Source organism: Euwallacea fornicatus, chromosome 20 (assembly GCF_040115645.1).
Source record: "Euwallacea fornicatus isolate EFF26 chromosome 20, ASM4011564v1, whole genome shotgun sequence".
Classification (NCBI taxonomy): Eukaryota; Metazoa; Arthropoda; class Insecta; order Coleoptera; family Curculionidae; genus Euwallacea; species Euwallacea fornicatus.
This window is the reverse complement of record NC_089560.1, coordinates 694,824-715,677: the sequence shown is the minus strand read 5'-3', so window position 1 is coordinate 715,677 and position 20,854 is coordinate 694,824. Positions and strand designations below refer to the sequence as shown.

The window sequence follows — 20,854 nt, the reverse complement described above, 5'->3', positions numbered from 1 at the left end:
CCAGGAAACGTATTTAAATTTAATATATGGGGAAAACCGAAAGTAATGGAACATTAAATCGAATTGAAAGGTCATTTGAAGGTGCCATTTTCTTTTAAGTCTTTTCTTCCCTTAAAAGCAGTGTCCATCCAAGTAAAAAGTGACACTCTCAAGTCAATAAAAGAATTAAAAGTTGAATCTTCGTTTAAATGCTGCAATTGCCGAAATATTTACTTAATAGAAATTTATTTGCTTACTGGACTTTCTCAATTTCTGAATATATATCATCTTGCAGAGAGGTGTACCCAAGAATGTTCGACATGATACATCAACATTTAGTTCAAGGATTTATCTTTTACTGTAGCCAAGGTCCATTATCGTCTAGTAATTGGACCACCCTCTATAATTTCGATTTTCAATTTGGGCGTTTGGTTCATGAGAACTGGAATTTTTAGCTGAGTCGAGCAACACATTTTTGAGTAAAGCTCCTACCTATAAACTAAAATCGCCGTTAATTTGCGCAGTTATTGATGAATTTTGAAATCAACCGGGATTAACTAATCCGCGTTTTGATTTTCTATGAATGAGCAAGTTTCAATACGTACCAAATCGTTCAAGGTTTGCTTTAGTATTTATTTATTTTTTTGTTTACTTCTCTTTACAGATGTTTTATTTTTCAGGTGAGAGGATTAGCGCTGCAGTTTGCTTTCTTTCTAATAAATCGTTGGCACCGTCGAGAATCTAGGAGATTTATGTGTTATGAACGTAAGTAGGCGCAAAACCGAGTATAAAACTTTCCATGCTTGTTTTAGCGGTAAAGAGCTGCCTTGTCCCAATTCGGTATTTCTCTTGTGTTCGACTGCAAATACCGAAAAATGTATCATTTATGACTAACCTGAATTTTCAAATACGAAACAACCATCAGCGTAACCGCAACTAAAGGCTTCTTCAACCATAATCGCGACCCATGCTCGATTTTCCGAGGCCGCCGGGTCGTCTCCGGCATACCGTACAATGGCGGAATGGGAATAATCGCGTGAACCAGCAAACTTGGCTCAGATTAACATAAAAAGTGGAACATCCCGTTACTAATGGATAAGCCAATATAGAGTGTGTTTAAAGATAATTAAATCCACGTTGGTAATTGTATTTTAAAAGTGCGCCGATGGTAAATAATAATTTAACATGTTGACGAATTAAAATTCAATACGAAATACTGAAGGTTAGTTTCGGTTTGCAGAAGGTTCTCCGAAAAAACAACAAAACGCTTATCTAGAGATTTTTCAGTTTTTTTCAGGGAGACAGCAAATCCCTCGTGATACAGTGACGGACAAAAGTTTAGAAATGTTTTTATTTTTCATTTTTTTGTTAAAATACGCTTTTTAAGAGATCTCTCGTACACGGGCAACTCGTATTCACTAATCGCGCCATTCTTGTATAAGTCTGTTCATTACATTGATTTGCTATATGTTTATCATTGAGGCAAGATAAGTTTTTTTTCTCTGAAAAAAATTTAGAAACTGTTCATTCATGTTGCCCCCCTCGATGTATAAGAATATTTTGAGTGAAAGGTGTTAATACTGTGAGCCACGGGCAGAACTACGTGTATTTTTAGTAATTTAAAACAAATATCGGTGAATTGCACGAAAATGGTCAAAAATGAGTTTTTATCGCTCAAACTTTGAAAACGTGTAGAAATGCCGTATGGAAAATTGTAACTACTTCTCGCGGCGGTGACAGCAGTCTCATAAGGCCTAAAAGTCCAAGGCATCGACGGAAAACTGCCTTCGCAAATGATAAAGTGATAAATAGAATTTCACAAAAAGATCCTCGTAAGACAGCTCGGGAAATTAATCAAGAAATTTCAGAAGAATTTCATCTCCAGTTGAGCGAAAGGAGTGCGAGACGTCGACTAGGCAGGGGGGGCTTATTTGGAAGGATTGCTGTCAAGAAACCCCTATTATCAAAAAAGAACATCAAGGCCCGTTTAAGTTTGCTCGGAATCACTTGCATTGCGTGTTGGAAAACTAGCATACCGTGTTTTGGAGTGCCGAAAATCAGTTTGAAGTATTCCGATCGGATGCTAAACACTTTGTGAGGTGGTCAGCAGATGAAAGATACAACGTCCACCACCAAGTACCAATGGTTAAGCATGGAGATTGCAGTGGTGTAAGTTGGGGTTGCTGTAGTCGGTCAGTGCTGGACCCATTGAGCAAGCGTGAATAAATTTCAATACTGAGACAACGTGTTGACGCATTCAGAGTATGAAATGCCTCTTAGTTGGAGATTCCAACAAGATAATAACCCAAAACATACTTTCAAGTTAATAAAAAATTGACTTTCTTCTAAGAACGTGAATGTTATTGATGAAAGGCCGTCGCAATCCCCCGATTTACACCCAATTGAATATTTATGGGAAAACCTAGACAGTTGCATCTGTTTGGTAGCATTCGTAAGAAGGCTGAACTTTAGAAATAATAGTTGACAAGTGGAAAAACATTCCAAGGAAATGTGTGTGAATCTTGTAGGATTAATGCCTAGAAGATGTCAGGTAGTGACGAACTCGAAAAGATGTGACACCAAATATTGAGTTTCTTTCTCCTTGTGATCTTAATTGTTTTGTAAATAAAAGTTTCTAAACTTTTGTCCGCCACTGTACATATGTAGATTAGTATTTTACAGATGTAAATAGCTCGTCCATCATACCCAACCAACCAAGTAACATGGAATACCGTTAGAATTACTAACCTGTTTAAAAAGAAAAAAAAAACACGTGAACCTAACAATTAACCTGAAAATTGGCAAACGAATCTCATTATCGATATGAAAGGAAGCGGGGAGTACCGACCTACCATACGATAAATACATCAAACTGCCCACATGGGCAACCATGCGGGCCATTCTGCTACAAATGTATCTTCTGATGAATGCGTTTAAGAAGCGAACTTTAACAATTATTCTGAGAATAAATCGGTTTGTTTTGTAGTAGATTACGTTATTATTGACAATATTTGATTTAGCGTTTGTTTAAAACCATCTGTTTACGATAGCATTGACCCGAGTGCTTTCTATGAATATTCATGATGTTGAATATTAAATACTTGATTATCGAAATATTACAGAATGGGGCCTTAAATCTCGGTCGATTCTGGCGCCGTTTGAGGTGCACCAAACACCTTAAACCATTTGATTAATCATACACATTTTTGTCGGTTATGATGCGGATTGGCAGCAGCACATTAAGGAGGACTGATGAAATTTCAGCGTGTTTTATTCGATTTTCTGCTTCAATGACGACCTACATTCACAAGGTCTGTTTGTAATACCAATTTAACCCGAAAAGTAGGATCAACACTGAAGAAATTGTGAAATGGCAGGACTTCTATAGTTTTTCCACACACACGGTGTTTAATGAAAATTGCTGTGAAAATGTACAGTCAGTCAAGCTGTGTTTAATAGCCGCCCAACTTCCTGAGTTTTCGTACGAAGTTCCAATTTAATGTCTCAAAAACTGAAGGAGCCATGAAACAAACCGTTAAAATAACGAACTTCAAGGAACTGGATCCCATTAAGAAAAGTTTTTTGAAACCTTCTGAAGCCCTAGTCATAAATCCTGGGACACCCTGTATAATAATATAGAAATACGTGCCAGAGTAGTTTTCTTCGATGAGGTGTATTTTTGTCAAAGATAAAGTTAAGTATGAACTGGTTTTGAATTCGCAGAAGCCATTGTCCGTTATGCAGTTCGGTGCGATGGAAGATTTGCGCTAAGCGAAGGTCAGGGTTGAAGAAAATTAGGGCGAATATCAGTTATGGCGGTAGAATTTCCGTCCATCTAGGGTGTCTGTTTCCTATCGCCCTTAATAGTTGTTTTTGTCGACTTTTGTGGGAAATTCCAAGACATATTGATCCTCGGAAGGACGGATAGCAGAAAACCAAACATTCTCGAATCTGTTTCCATTGTCTTTGAATCTGTTTAGTAGTTTAAATCTGACCTAACGCCGAACAATGCATAAAATGGGTCAATATCAAGGTCAATATCAAAGTGCATAATATTGCTACGGAAAGCGCAAACCCCCTGCAGGGCGACGCTGCACGAATACGCTGAAATTGACGAGCCTAAGCGTGACAATGACTTATACTTGAGCCAAACAAACCGCTCTAGAAATTTTGGACATTCTTCGGGAATCGAAATATTTCAAAGATTTAACGCTCCGGATGGCTGGTAGTGACGTAACGAGATGGTACTGTTTGTGAACGATTGCGATGGGCTTGGTTTATTGACTTAGGAAATAATGCTCTGTTGTTCGGTTGTTTTCTAAATTTAAAATAAAAATCCGTTTTATATTGTTCCGCTGGCGTAACGGGGCAACTTCGAATATATGTATAGCTAGTCCAAACAATGCGAAGCACGAAAGAGAGAAGAATGAAAGGAATGCGATAAGCGGGCAAACGGTTCTTAAGCTTTAATAATTATTTGAAGACAGTCGCAGTTGCCACAACACCGTAAAATAATGACCTTTCAGCTTAAGTATTTGAAAAAAGGTCTCGCTGCTGCGAACAAGTGATTTAACTAAAGAAAATTTACAAGGACCAGCTCCCCCAGGAACGAGCTCGGATTGCACCGAACGAAGTTTCCGTTTCGCTTTTTCCCCGCAATTTACAACAAATAGAAGTAAGATGGATTGACGTCCGTAGTTCCAAGAGCTCACTCCAAGCTGGACCACGAGAGCGCGGAGCCCGGGTCAGATTCGGGTCGACGCGTTACCAGCGAGTCCTCGCCGAAAGGTACCAGATCGTGCGCTAGAATTCCGTTTGGATACCAGACGTCTCAGTTACACCACGAATCTCTTTATCCCGATTAATGTGCGGAGAAACTCCATGAAAAAACTCATTTATCCGCAGCTTATCCAGGAAGGCGCAGGCAAACTGCAGTGTCGTATGCTATGAAGCGAATATTCTGTCGTAATTCATTGCACTTCATCCTAACTGGCATCGGCACCAAGGCCAACGCGGTGCGACAATTTAGTCCGCCAAACTGTGGCGGCGGAGGGGGCGGCAAACCGAAGTGTGTACACAAAGATTCGAAACGCGTCGGCGCGGACCGTGAGTTGGATTTTCGCCGACACGACACCGGGAATATAACGAAAGTGGAACAATTCCGTTTCCCATTCCGATGTTCCTATTTGGGGTCTGATATTTTCGAACAAATGGTCCTTCGATTCCAACTTCCATCGATTGAAACAGTTCTACGAGACCAAGCACGTTTCGATCTCATGCGGATTTCGCCATTCCTGGATCGCAAACATGCATCCAGATCATGGTCCAGTCAAAGAAGAGAAGTCTAATATCGTGCGGTGAAAAGAAATTCCGGCCAAGCAGCCTTTGGAATTATTCCGCACCGAGTCCGTATGTCGTTGATACGTTCTACGTAATCTCGAATATAAACAAATAAACTTAACCTCACTTTTAGTTTTAATATTTACCAGCGGTCGAGAAAAAATCGAACAAATAAATCTAATTGATATTTATTCATTTACGACATTTGCGACAAATGATGCAAATGTTCGTTATTTTGCCAAACGCAAATTAACTCTGCGTTTCGTATTATCAAACGCTCTATGATAGCCTGTGAAGAAACATTCTCACATTCTTGTCGAATTCTGTCCTTAAGGTCTTCAATTGTTTGTATGGGAGTTTTAAGAATTGTATTGTTTAGCGTCCGGAACCTGAAATTGTCAAGTGGGGTTAAATCCGGAGGTCGTGATGGATAGGTGCAGTTCGCCTGCGAACTTATTATTCTATCGCTATAGTATTGTTTGATATAATTAAGAGTTGTTCTAGCTCTATGAGCCGTCGTCCCATTCTGTTGAAAGTATCTGGGTCGCGATTCGTCAAAGTGAAGTACGTTGATGAAATCGCTCCACATATTCTGATATCGGTCACCTGCGATGGGGTCATCGAAAAAAATAGGTCACACTAAGCGTCTTCGTGAGATTACAGCCCCTAAGCGACTTTTTCGAGGCGTCTCCGTTGACACGTGGGGATTCTCTGCACTTCATATTCTCATATTTTGTGAATTCACATAACCCGACAAATGAAAGCACGTCTCTTGAGTAAAAAAGTCAAATGCAGAAGGTCATCGTGCATCATTTGATTAAACCAATTGTAATATCTCAGTAGATTTTCAGAATCCTAAGGCTTCAATTCCTGGAACACTTGCACATTGTCTGGATATCATCCTACATTTTTTTTAAGGATTAAACCACAAGGACTAAGTGATACATCCACTTGTTGAGAAAGTGTTTTTAAAGATGTGCTGGGATTGTCATCCAATATTCGCCCCACATTTTCAACATGTTGTGGGATCCGTTTAGTTGGTCTCCCACTTCCGGATTTCCTTTGAACACTGCCAGTTTCACGAAACAATTTCCCAACACATTGCAAAGTATCGGGAAATTGCAATTCCAGCACTGCAATGTGGGGAAATTTTTCATGAAACTCTTGAAGATAGGGTTGAATTTCAAAAGCTCATTCTCCGTTTATGAACTGTCGATTTCGTAAATAAAACTCGACCACAGAGGCTTCTTGCCTGAGTGTGAACATGATATTTAGCACTTCGAAAATTTTCACTAACCAATGCATAAGTCCGTAAAGTCTCTAAAAAGACTAGTTTTAATGAAATACAATAAATATAAACGAAGTCGTATTTAAGTGAGGTTAGGTTTGTTTGTTTACGTTCCGGATTACATAGAACATATCAAAGACATACGGGCTGGATGTCAGATAATCCGAAAACCTAGTTGTCCGTTTTTTTTTTTTAGTGCACGGTGTAAGAAAAATTCAAAAGAAAATTTTTAGAAGGTAACGCGCAGATATATCTTTCAGTGTAAGTATGCGTGTCCTCATAGATTTTAAATCCCACAAGTAGAAAAGGAAAATTAGGGCCAAAGGGTTACGGTGATCGAACGAGAAAAGCAAATAACGAGATACGGCTTGAAAGTTTCTTCCTCGCAGTATTCCCACGAGTAGCAATAAGTTCAGAAGTCAGCGCTATTTTAAGCTTTTTCCTATAGGAATCTGCCTGTCGGGAAACCGTTTTATCAAAGAGTGATTTGGACGTCATTTCCTTGTGGTGTTTTTATTAAACAAATGTTGACATGACAAATGACAAATGACTCCATCAAAAATCATTTTAATGTCTGCTCATTGAGAGACGTGCGCTGTGATTCTCGTCATGACACAAGTCCAGTATTATGAGGACACTGGCTCCCTTGGCACTGCTTTTTCATATTCATTTCTGATTTCGGATAACAAAAAGTTCCTTATCTCTTTGAGAGCTGAGAGCTTGACTTTTTCTCATCGTTAGCCGTGTATTTGGATCCTGGGATCCATGAAACCAGATCAGTCTTAATAAGGATACTTTCCATATTTCCACTTTGTTGCTTTTTCCAGTGCTTGTATAAACTCTGACACCGGCATTCGGATTTCTTGCTGTCGTTCAATTATGAATCATACACTGTCGAGTATTACTGGGCAAGCTGTTTTTGGCCAAAAAGTTCAGGTTTAGGAAGATAGGGCTCTAAAGCAATATTCCATCCTTCGGATAACATCAGCAACTATTTATCTTATTGTTGTAATTTGAGGGAAATATTTCAAAAATGCCCTAGTTAATTTTCGTCGAAACTCAGGAGGAAAAATCTCGGTGAAAATTGAAGAAAGAAATTCGATTTTCCGATGTCTTAATGAAGTTTTCATCGACCTTTGTTTGTATTTGAACTTTTTCTTTTATTTCTCTGCCTGTCTGCAATTTGTAGTATTATGCTTTGACAGTGTTCAAATTGGCTGATCAAGCTTCAGAGTAAAACTTCAGGATTTGCTTCGATTTACTTCATAAATAAGCAATTACCATCTTTTCGATTATCACAAAAAGTCATTGAAGAACCCATAAAGTCCTAATCAGTAAGAAAGTATGCGACAGAATTTCTGCATTCAATATAATCAAATATTTAGTATATACTGTACTGTCCCGTGAGACCTTTTAACACCCAACATATACAGGGGTTTGAAAACTGGGATCATACTTGTAGGGATTGTTCAGAGCAACAAAAGAAGACATCTGAGTACAAGAATCCGTGTGCGCAAATGTTTCCCTAAGGGTCTACGGCCTTATGGATGCTTTCAGAGAGTTAGGTGCAACAATGTGTTTTGTCGAGTTTTAATACGTTCTATTTTAATTTATTCATACAAAATAACGCTACAGAAATTGTTCAAAATGTCGTCCTTGAACTTGAATGCACCTGTGAAGTACTTTTGCTAAATATTCATCTTTTAGCCAAGATTGATACCATAAATCCTGGTCGTTACTTTGACAAATTCACTAGTTAATTTTAAAAATTTTGAAAAGTTCTCAAAAGAAGCGATCTTTATGGAGAACTACGACAATCAAGAACAGTTCTAGCATATGGAGTAGCAAATCATAACGCAAAAGCTGCCTCATGGCAGTTGGAACAAGATTGGACCGGCAGAGGTGATCCAGTTCCGGGGCCCCCTAGGTCACCCGATCTAACACCTTTAGATTTCTTTCCACGGGGACATCTAAAGTCTCTGGTTTATGAAACGCAAGTAGAAACAGAACAAAATCTGATTACATGAATTATTGCCGAATTTAAACTCATTCAAAACGACTATCGAAAATGTTTAGCCAAAGCCTCAGAAACTGGTTGTGTCGTTTGAACAGATGCAACGATGTTGAAGTGTGTCATTTTGAACAGTTACCGATGTGTTATTTTGTAGTAACAAATTAAAATGAAACCTAAAACTCGAATAAAAACATTTTCGCACCTAACTGTCTTGAAGGATCATAAGGCCGTAGCGCCTTAGGGCTACAAGTTTTCATTTGCGAACACGGGTTTTTATTCTCAATGTCTCGTATCGTTGCAGAAAACAATCCCTAGAAGTTTGATCTCATGATTCTGAAACACTCTGCATACTCATAGAAAGTTCCCTTGGCCGCGGTACTTTGATGTACTCGCTTAGTCTAGTAATGTTCAGCATTTTATTGTTAATTTGATTTACTCCACAAAATATATTAATTTGTTATTTCACTGGTTCCAGCGGTAATGCCGACAAAAAGGCAGAGGCAGTCGAGTTATCCCGAATATATTTGTTCCTTTAAACGAGTGAATTTTCTGTGATAAATATATGTTCGCTGCTTGAAGTTTCAAGCAACAACTAAAATTCTTTTGCTACGTTCTAACGGCAACTTTTTTCAATGTTATAGGATAAATTAATACAAACACGGCAACCATCTATCCTAATATAATTTAGTTTGGAAAGCTTTATCCCTTAAAATATTGACGACAATGGATAACGAAAAGAAGCACCGAAAAGGAAGGCTGATAACGGCATCAGTCTGTCGGAGTGCCAGAGAATAGAGGCAAACATTGCAAGCAAATTGATATAAGGTGGGATAAAAGCTGATGAAGGTCTTCAGAAGTGCTAATACGGACTTGATACATTTTGATTGTTGTTTTTAAACCAAACGTTCAAAGTTGCTAAAGGCAGATGCATAATACGATAGTATAAATGCACTGTTCCATTAATGCACGCACAAAAATATTCTAGTCTTGACCTTGTTTTGCTCATTACCGCAGAAAAGAGCAGGTGGTAGTACTAAGGATGGACGAGGTCCGAAAAAGAAATTGGTCTTCTGACATACATATGTACAGTTGCGGACAAAATTATGGAATATTTAAAATCCATTATAGTTTTATATCAAAATAGTGGATTAATAAAAACTATACATATTATATAACACAAAAGCTTAAATATATATTTAACAATGTTATTAACAAAAACAAATAAGTTCATTTCTATAAATATAAAAAAAAAATAAAAACAATAAATATTGCTGGACAAAAGAATGGAATACTTCGTAACATTCATTATAATGAATACAAAACTTCAAATAAATTAATATTTCGTGGCGTATCCTTACGAGCCGATAACAGCCTGACATCGACGGTGCATAGAATCGATTAAATTTTCACAAATGGAAATAGAAATCTTCACCCGTCCTTCCTGCAGGACTTTCCACGACTCGCCCCGGTTGGACACATTCCCATCTCGAATTTTTCGTTTTAAGCGTTCCCAGAGATGCTCAATCGGACCGAAATCCGGCGACTGTGACGGCCATTTTAATACGGGGACGTTATCATTCAGCGAATTTTTTACTAACAGGGATGAATGTTTACGGTCGCTGTCCAGCTGGAAGTGTCAAAATAAAGGCGTATCTTCTACAGCAAATGGCAACAGGGTTCTCAAGGATGGCTTTGTGTTGAAACCGATCTATAACTCCCTCAATTTTGACCAATAGTCCAACGCCGGATCGAAAAAACATCCCCATATTATTGTGTTGCCACCACCATTTTCGTTGTTGGTTTTTGATTGTTGGGATCAACCCTAATCCTCACGGGTTGACGAATACAACTTTTCCCATCAGAATTAACAACATTAACTTTAGTTTAATCACTGAAAAGAACAGTGCTCCACAGTGGAGATGGCAAAAACAAATTTTCCTGGGCAAATTTAGTTCTGACTTTCGTGTTCTTCTTGGAAATTAGGAGCTTCTCCACTGCAAATCTTCTCACTAATCCCATTTCGCACAACCCACAACGTACAGTGCGATCGCTTCTATTGCTGTCACTATTGTTAGTGATTTCCTGCTTTGTAATCCTGAAAGACTTATCAGGATTCGCAGATGAAATTTTTTTAATCCGTCGATCTGTAGTGGCATTCGTTCTTCTTGGACGTTTAGGTTTTAGGCGATCTTTTACATCCTCATAAGTGTCCAATTTTTTTCAGATTTTGGACACGATTCCTTGGCTGATTTTTAACGTTTTTGCAATGTCTTTTTGGTTGTAGCCATCACGTGACATTTTGACTGTTGAATTCCGAAAATCTTCCGAAAAATTCTTTTTCTTCGGCATATTTCGTACAAATTCCACCGCACAATCGGATTGACTGACTGATGATGCCCCCATGAACAACAGCACTACATAGTGTTCCATACTTTTGTCCGACAAAAAAATCGTTTTTAACAATAAATTTTTTAAAAACAACATTCCTACGTCAAATATTGTATGGTTAATCTAGGAACATATCTTTACCTCATCGAGAAACTTTGAAAACGAAAACAAAAACGATCATTGAGAAAATGTTGTTTCGAAAATGTTCTATATTTTTATCCTCAACTGCATGTACTGGGTAATTCTAGATAAATGGGACAAGAAAATATCTTATAATCGAGAGAATTTGCAAAAAAATTTTGAGTAAAGTCTTTTTTCGTTGTCTGTGACTCAAATTTTTATGTTGTCAGATTTTTTCCCAAGCTCACCTTCACCCCCGCCCTTCGGGGTCAATTCCATTTTGTCAAATAGAACACCCAATTTTTGTTTTGGAGATTCGAATTCTTTGTTAACAGTGAAAATGTTTTTACTTGAAACATTTTTTTAACGAGGGTTATATAATTATTAAAATTTATTGAAGCATTTGAAAAATTTTATTCTGAATGTGGGAAATTTTATTTTATTAAAAAAAAATCAGCCCAAGGAATGTTCGAAATGGCGCTCGTGCTGTTCGAGGCACTTCACAAATCTCTTTGAAATAATTGTGTGGTATTTTCTACCATTTCGGGTATGATGTTTCGACAAGAGCGCATAACGTAGGCGTAGCACAGTCGTAGCATAAGTGTACGTTACAGCTTATTAATATTGAGAACTTCTTGATACAGCTATTACGAGAAATTTCGCGAAACTAAACGAGTGTATTTGAATCTAAAATTTGCATTCGGATTAGGATCCGTTTTGGAATAGGATCTGTTTTGTTTTAAGAAAAATTTGGTAAAATTGGATCTGTAGCACTGTCGAGATAAGAGTTTATTTTGTTATCGAGCATTATCATGAATTTTATCACTTTTAGCAAAAAACGTTTCAAGTAAAAACATTTTTGCTCTTAACAAAGAACTCGAATCTCCGAACAAAACTTGGGTGTTCAATTTGAAACAAACGAAGTTGACCTCAAAGGACGTGTAACGGTGACCTCGGGGAAAAAAATGGACGGCGTAAATAGCTGAGTCCCCGAAAGTAGAAAATACTTTATTCGACCATTGTTTTGTAGATCTTGCCGATTTCAAGATATTTGCCGGTCTCGTTTATCTAGAATCGGTATATGCATGTACGGGAAACATCAAAACAGCGACCCTAAAATTCGTCAAGCAGCACTTTGGCCGAACTCGAATTGCCCCCTTGAACCGATGTCCACCTCCTATCTCTTCCTCGATGGAAGTGTGTTGTGTTTAAAGCAGTTTCTACTCCCCTCAGCTTTCTGGGGATGAAACAACTTATAGAACGGTTCCACATAACAAATATGTTTCTATAACTTTATTTGGGAACAACGTCTCGCACACAACTAGAGGTTGTTGGAGCCGTGGAATTGCCCATTATTATCAATTTAAAAGTTCAATTTCGGTTTTTTATTTTTGTTGTTTTTCAGTCGTAAATTCCACAGTAAGTTCTTTCAAATTTAGATGATTGAAAAAGTTACCCAAATTAAAAGTTTACGATTATCATTATGAAACATGATTAGATTTTTTTAGGCTTTTGTTGATAATATTCACTTTGATGTTGAAAGTAAGACGTTTTCACACAAACCTTTTATTAACCTCATGAGCGTGTTTATGTGTAACTTGGTGCCTTCTCTAAGATACATTTTTTCATATAGGCACTTTGCACAGAATCGCGAAAAGTACAAAATACACTAACTTCCAAAAAAACCGCAACACCAAGAAGAACACATTGTACACGTTTGAAATTCTGGCATTACCTTGGGTCGGGTAATAGATAAAAACGATCAAAATATCCAAAGAAAATTATTGTGAATAAGTGAAAAAATTTAATAATAATTTAATAATGGGTGGTATCTCCTCTTAATTTAATACATTCCTGTAAGCGACGTAGCATGCTTAAAATTAAATTGTCAATATCTTCCTGTGGTATTGTGTCCCAGGCAATCTGCACCTGCTCGCGGAGTTCATCTATGGTCTCCGGAGGGCGAACTAAACGTTGAAGTCTTCGACCCATTATATCCCATACATGCTCTATTGGGGACAAATCTGGAGACCGAGCTGGCCAAGGCAAAGTATCCAAATATTCAGCTTCCAAATATCTCAAAGTATCGTTGGCTACATGTGGTCGTGCATTATCCTGTTGAATTGTGCTTCCAGGATGGTCGTGCATGTATGGTACAAGAACCGGTTCTAAGACACTATTAATGTACCTCTGAGCATTTAATCTATCATAAATGGAAACAAGAGGAGACCGACTACCATACTGGATGGCACCCCAAACCATGACACCTGGTGTTACACCAGAATGACGCCTTTCTAAAAAGTCCAAATTTAATCGCTCTCATCACTGAACACGATTCTTCTCCACTCATCCACCCATTGCACTCTCAGACGACACCACTCCAGTCGGGCCACCCTGTGGTTTCGTGATAATGGAAGCCGATGTATAGGACGATATGAATTTAGTCCAAGACTTCGAGTTCTGCGATACATCGTACCAAGGGAGACCCTTCGATTAAGGGTGGCTACCCAGTTAGCACCAAGAGACGGAATTGTTTCAAACGGGGCGCCTGTCGCTGAACGACGAAGTCGCCGGTCTTCGCGTTGGTTCGTCATTCTTGGACGGCCACTACCACGATGACGATTTACTGACCCTTCGTTAGACCAATCTCTCCAAGCTCTTAGCACTGTTGGTGCGTTTCGATCCAATCTACGTGCAATTTCGCGGAAAGGTAAACCTGCCTCATGCATACCAACAATTCTTCCCCTTTCAAAGGGAGTTAACTGCATTTTGGCGTATACGAGGCATTTTGCACTACCACACATTCAATATGGTACTAACAATAATACCTTTATTATTGGCCTGTAAAAAAATTTGCAAAAAGGACGATCGTCACAGATAAAAAAGTAAAGAAAAACTTCATGTCGCATTATAATACGAACTTGAAATTTTTATCATTTTTTTCTCTTTACAAGTCCAAAATCATACCAAAATTTCAAATACATACAGTGCGTTCTTCTTGGTGTTGCGGTTTTTTTGAAAGTCAGTGTAGTTCAAATATGTCCAGTGGTAATATAGGGATTTTCCACTGGGCAAGCTGTGAGAAATGGTGTTGAAAATGGGAAGAACAGTAACTGCTGGAAGAGATCGAAATGAGATTTTGTTTAAACGACAAAATCGATTTCTTCAGTTTTTTTTTATGAACGAAAGGTAAGAAATAGAGAAAAGCAACTGACATTACCGGAAGGTGTTTTATCTTCTGCAGTGTCCGCGAATGAACTAAAAATCTTGAAAACAAATGCTTTGGTAAGTTTTTGTTACTAACAATAGATCTTAAGAAAATATTATTTTTGTTGGTCTGATAAATACCACAGAAATTTGGTTATTTACTATTTCAAGTGCTTAATTTATGTCTATCTACAGCTGTAAAAGTGTGTTTACGTTCGTTTCTTGCTGTTTATTGCAATTCCCATTATTTAAAAGCTCTTAAATTTTTTACTCATAAATAACACAGTTAATTATGTCTGTAACGTTACCTTTGCATTTTGTTTAATAGGGGATAAAATTTTGTTTAATTTTGAGATGTTCATCTAAAATTAGTTTTGACCTAATTCTAAACTCTTGTTGGTGTTCATGTGGTAAATTTTAAACTGTTTGTTCTATAGGTAAAATGCAGTCAAGTTAGTAACAAATTCAGGAGCGTCAGAATAATTCAAAAATTAAGAAAATCCAAAAGTTTTAGTCTTAAAGAGTTTTTTGTTAAACATATTTATTATTGTCTTTATAGCTACATTATTATTATCATAATTATAATTATTGGATATTCAAAACTCATTGTTAAATTTTCTTCGAATGAAGTCAGTTTAAATGAGAATTTCTGTTTGTGATATTTAAAAAATGTAGCTGGTTTGAATGCAATATTACCTAAGATTCAAATAATGTATACACATTTTTTATTATAAATTATTTATGACCAAAATAATACCAGTTTTCAATGTAATTTCATTATATCTGTGCAATTGTATTCGATCTTTGAGTATTGACATACTTTCCCTGGTTTAGTTTTACCTGTTCTTTGACTTGTGCAAGTTTCTCTCAATCTTCCACTCTTTGGAGTGATGGACATAGCCCACATATCCATGGTCGATATTTTTATTCGGGACCCTAAATCCATTAAATTTCTGCTAATGGATTTAACAAACACGTGTCCTTTTAGTCGTTATAATACGGGGTCTTTAAAAGGTCTGTGCACAAAAATTCCGCTACAGATTTCTGAGGTGAAAACATAACGATTTAGTTCATTTTCCAAAGTCCAACTGTGAGAGGTTTTCAAAATACAAGACGTCAAAATGAAGATTAAAAAGGGGAAAAGGAATGCCGCTTCAGGGATTTCGAGGGCCGAAAAATCAAAATCTGTTCACATTACAGAGAGTGCTGTCAGCGTTTGATGAACTTCTTTGGAGAAGCGTAACTTTTTTAACACCCTGTATGAAATTTACTTATTACTGAATTTGTGTTTTCATGCATGTTTTATGAAAAAAAGATGTCGTGGTACAAATCCCTGCGAGCGTTCTTTCTTGAGATGCTTAAAAATTAAAGCTCGCTGCATGCCTAGAAAAATAACTCACTATGTTATACACGGTGCCTTCTTTTAAGTGTGTCATGTCAATATCCCTGATTTTATTAGTTTCGGGAAAAAAGTTTAAAATAGAGGATGGGTTTTATGAAGGAGGTAAGCTTTTACGCGTTATCACTGTTTCGATCCAAAGTCACCTTCAGGCTCTAATGAAGGTCAACTTTGTTTTTTTTTTAAATGGATGTACCACATTTTTTGAAAGATTCGGATTTATTGGTCAAAACAAACTCGTTTTTTATTTAAAATATTTTTTTATTAAATTGATAGTTTTGGTGCATATTGACATTTTTGAAGAATTTCCCTTTCAACGAAAAGTGCTTGTATCAATACGTTCAACACAAAGAATTTAAAAAAAATTTAATAAATAGATGTTTTATTAATGTTTTTTTTTGCTGGCGGTACAGTTTCAATTCAAATTTAGAATAATGAACATTTTAAAATGGCAGTGCATTTTTCAAAGACAAAAAAAATTAAATTATTTTTGTTTATGGCGAATCAGGTGGAAGTCCTCCTTTACTGTGCAGCTTTATGCTGAGCGTTTCCCACAAAACGTAATTCTATCACGGACTTTTGTCAATTAAATTGTGAATCTATTTCGAGCAACAGGATGTGTCGAAACACAAAAAAAGACTACGCTCAAAGAGTGTCGTTGAAAATGAAGACAATTGGTATTTTAGTTGCCATTGCACTTGATCCTCATGTCGGTACTCGTCAGCTGGCTGAAGAATTTAGCTTACCACAAAGCAGGGTTTGCAAAATTTTGAAAAATCACAAGTTTCATCCTCATCACTTTGCTCTTCATCAAAAACGAAATGGCGACGATTTTCAACATCGAGTTACCCTTTGTACTTGGACTCAAAAAAAAAATCAGACAAAATGATGGTTTTTTTCTCGAAAGTGCTGTTTTCGGACGAGACTGGGATTCACAAAAACCATAAGCAAGTTCACAAACACCACCTCCATCACTGTGCTGTTGAGATCCCTATTGGTGGCGAGAGGTGGAAATCCAACATCCAAAGACTGTAAATGTTCAGCGTGGCATCATAGGTGAACATTTGTTATCGATGGAAATCGTAATGCTGCAAATGATCTCGATATTTTTAACAAATGATTTGTTAATACTTCTGCAAGTAATAAATCTACATCGACGAATCACCATGTGGAATTAACATGACGGATGCCCAGGCTTTTCCGAACAGTTGTACGGGAAAAATTGGATGAAACGTTTTTACAAAAGTGGATTGGTCGTGGAGGTAATGTTAACTGGCCAGCACATTCACCGGACTCGACTCCCCCAGATTTTTTTCTTTGGGGATACTTAAATGAAATTGTCTATGCTAAAGTTCACATAACTGCCGAATACATGAATTTCTTTACATACATGAAATTCTCTTTTTCAAAGAATAAGAGTCACTTAAAATGAGAATCGCAACATGCATCGAAGTAAGACATTTTGAACTTTACGTGATTAAATTGTTCAAAAATTATGTTGTTTTTTTTCCATTATAAGAGATTATTTGAAAATTAAAATTTGTTCCGAAATTTTTAATTCGATAAAAAAATGTTTCAAGTAAAAACATGTTTGTTTGCATTTGAAAAAAGAAGTTAACCTCGATTAGAGCCTGAAGGTAACCTTGAATCGAAACGGTGATAATGCCAAAAGTTTTCCCCCTGCATACGACCCTATCTTTAATTGAGCCTTTCTTTTACAAAACTGATAACTTCAGAGATATTTACGTGACACACTTGAAAAACTCACTGCATTTATTCGTATAGTGGAAGCCCGAGACATTAAAATATTCAATTCATCATCAATTCTTATAATTTTTTTTAACTTTTTAAAGTTTTTACTTCGAGATACCATTTTTTTATTATGTATTTTGCTGTACTCTACCAATAAATATGTACTGTAAAATTATTTTTCGAGACATGCAGCGCACTTTAAACTTCAAATATCTCAACAAAGAATGCCCGTAGGCACTGGGACCAAAATACCTTTTTTTCGTCAAATATGCAGCGACAAACAAATTTAATCATAAATAAATTTTATATCGGCTGATGAAAAAGTGATGTCCCTTTAAAGAGAATTCACTTAGCGCTGACAGCGCCCTCTACAATGTTTGTCGAAAACATAATTGGGTTCGGATTTTTACTCTCTAAAAACTCCTCTATACGAAATTTTGTTCAAATTGTACCATCACAAGGGTTATTGATTTTTTTCTTTTTTTTTATATTTCACTTTGACGTCCTATATTTTGAAGACCATCCGCTTTTGAACTAAGGCAGATTGGGTTGAATTGTCATGTTTTCGCATAATAAATCTATGATCGAATTTGGTACCGACCTTCGAGAGACACCTTGTATATACTTTAGTCCTGTAAAGTTTCGATTTTATAAACATTCTTTACTAAGTTCTGAAGGCGGGAACAGATTTGTCACCGAAACGTTAACAAGGGTTCTGACCCGACCCTCGACAAAGCATGGGCCCTTCTCAGTCAATTTTAACTGAGAATAGTGGGCCATTCCATCCCCCTTTGGGCATGAGGCTTTATTCTCGAAACGTATAGAACATATTTGCAACAAACATGTGGCTTAGTAACAATGAAAGCAGATATTTATACAGGGTGTTTCAAAGTTTAACAGAAATAAGGATCATAGAGAAATAATTAAAATACGACGATTTACTTATTAAAACTATTTTCACAAACTTTTCGTTGCTGAGATACAGAGTGCCAAAGTCTGCGTAAAAAAAATCGAAATTTATTACCTCTAGGGATTTTTCTCGCAAAAAAATAGTGCGTTAATGGTTTTTCTCAAAGTAAAAATTATTTATGGAGTTACCGTTCAGTTTAGATGAGGAAAGTTTACTTGACTTGTTTTCTGACATATCGTTTTTTAATTAAAAAAAAAAATCTAATTCGTTGCGGAGAAGACATAAAATGTGTATTCAGGAAGGTGGTCTTCGTTTTGAACGCTTCTTATAACGATTTCTGTTTATTTGATACTGTTGATTCCCTTGGCAATAAATAATTTAAAATTTTTTTAGCTCCCAATTGCGTTCATATTTTAGAAGTATTGAAACAACTATTAAATAGCGTGCATGTAAGTGGTTTTAAATTGTTTACTTAAAACCAATGTGTCGAAGGAGAAAAGTCACGTGAGCTTTCCTCTTCTAAATTAAACAGGGACTCCAAAAATAATTTTTAATTTTAAAAAAATCATTGCTGTACCGTTTTTTTATCGAAAAATGTCCCCAATGGTGCACGTCCGCAGGGTATTAGTAGATCTAATGTTAATGTTTTTACAACAAAATGTGGACTATTGGACGTCCAAAGTGTCAGCAAATTTCCATTATAATACCTATGGAGGGTTGAAAGGTATTAATTAGTTTAAATTTCTTAACGAAGACTTTGACACCCTGTATCTCAGTTACGAAAGGTTTTTGAATGTAAGGTCACTAAGTAAATCGTCTAATTCTAATCTCTTCTATATGATCCTCAATTATTTCTGTTATCTTTTGGAGCACCCTGTATATAGTGTGACCCGTAGGGTCCGCACAATACGGAAAACTCTTTTATATATGAATTTTGGTAAATTTTAACTTTGTCTTTGGATTGTGATTCAGAAATGATGAGAAATTACATCTAAATTGGAAAACAAATGACTGTCTACAACTGTCAAATTACGTTTTTTTTCGAAAACATTCAAAATTTACCATTATTTCTTGAAATTTCGAAAAATCACAAAGGAAAAAGTGTGTCGATTTCTTATTTTCTCTTACCAATATGCTAATTTTCAACTTTCGCGGACGACTTTCCTTTTTTTTTTTTTTAGTTTTTTGTATTCCTTCATTTCCTAAGCAATCGAAGCGGTCAGCAACCTTGAAAAAATAATTGGTATATCAAAGTAATTGTCTGAATGAGTGTTCGTTAGTTAACATTGTAATAAATTCATCTTTTTTAGGAAAACTTAAAATTCATTAAATACGCTACGTATGCCTTAATGCAAAGTCGATGCGACTTATAACGAAAACGGATAAGTTACCTTATTCCGATACTTTTATGAAGTTTATTGACACGAAATTAGATGTGGACAAATATCTGTGTAAAATTGTGGTTGCTGACCGATTTGAGCACTTCGGAAACAATAGGGATACCAAAACTCTTCCTTTGTAATTTTTCAAAATTTGGAGAAATAATGGTGGAATTTGAATGTTTTTGAAAAAAATATTGTGATTTGACAGTTACAGATAGTGATTTATTTTTTGATTTGTACGCGATTTCTCGTCATTTTCGAGGGGCAACCGGAAGGCAAATTCAAAATTTACCCAAATTCATAAGTAAGAGAATTTCTCATATGATGCGGACTCTATGTGCACCGTAGATGAAATCACATTCGTTTTTAATTAGTTGCAATAAAATTCAGCCTCGTCACGCGAACCCTGGTTTTAATGAACCAGTATCAAGAAGCAGAGGGACAAAAAGGCGTAATATACCAGTGCACTATGTCGATGGTTGGCATTCAAAAACCAGTCGTTTAACAGTAAAAAAATTCCAGCAGCGTGTCGGGCAAGCGGAATGGGGAGAACTGGAGAATCTCGATACTTCTTTAACAGGTAAAATTGCGGAGAAACTTGTAAATTGAATAAAAGCTTTCGAAACGGAACGGTATCGTAAGTAATGATGACTGCGGCTTAGTGAGCAGTTTTAGCACGTTTTCCTGCAACTGATACCGAGGAAAGTTTTGTTTGTGTCTCCATGAATCTGAACTAGTTATGACAACGGAGGCGGGAGAACCATTGTCAGAATGGGAGTTATTTTTAAACCAGCCGGGAATGTTTGACTGTGTTCCACATCAACATCAAAACGAAGTGAATCTCGTGCAACCACTTCAGTTAATCTGTTCTATTTTCGATATCGAAGTCCCGGACGGGACGCCTCCAAACGTGCACCTGCTGCGTGTCTTGATATCGGCCGAAAATCAATAAACAGTATGATATTAAACAAATGTCACTTGTCTGCGATTGATTATTTTTTAGTGCCTCTGCGGGGAAACGGGAAAGGTAGTAAAGCCCAACACCAAAACAATTCTTCTCTTTTCCAAGGAAGTT

The 20,854-nt window shown here is 36.7% G+C and overlaps 1 protein-coding gene across 2 annotated transcripts in view; it reads left to right on the top strand.

Moving 5' to 3' along the window:
* LOC136345549 (uncharacterized) overlaps positions 1–20,854 on the top strand; it is a 193,058-nt gene that overhangs the window by 46,769 nt on the left and 125,435 nt on the right. Inside the window, exon 2 of one of the 2 annotated variants that reach the window (XM_066293985.1) lies at positions 660–744. The exons of the other annotated variant lie outside the window; for it this stretch is intronic. The gene's annotated coding sequence lies outside the window, so the exon portion shown is untranslated. The remainder of the gene's footprint in view (positions 1–659; positions 745–20,854) is intronic. 2 annotated transcript variants of the gene reach the window in all.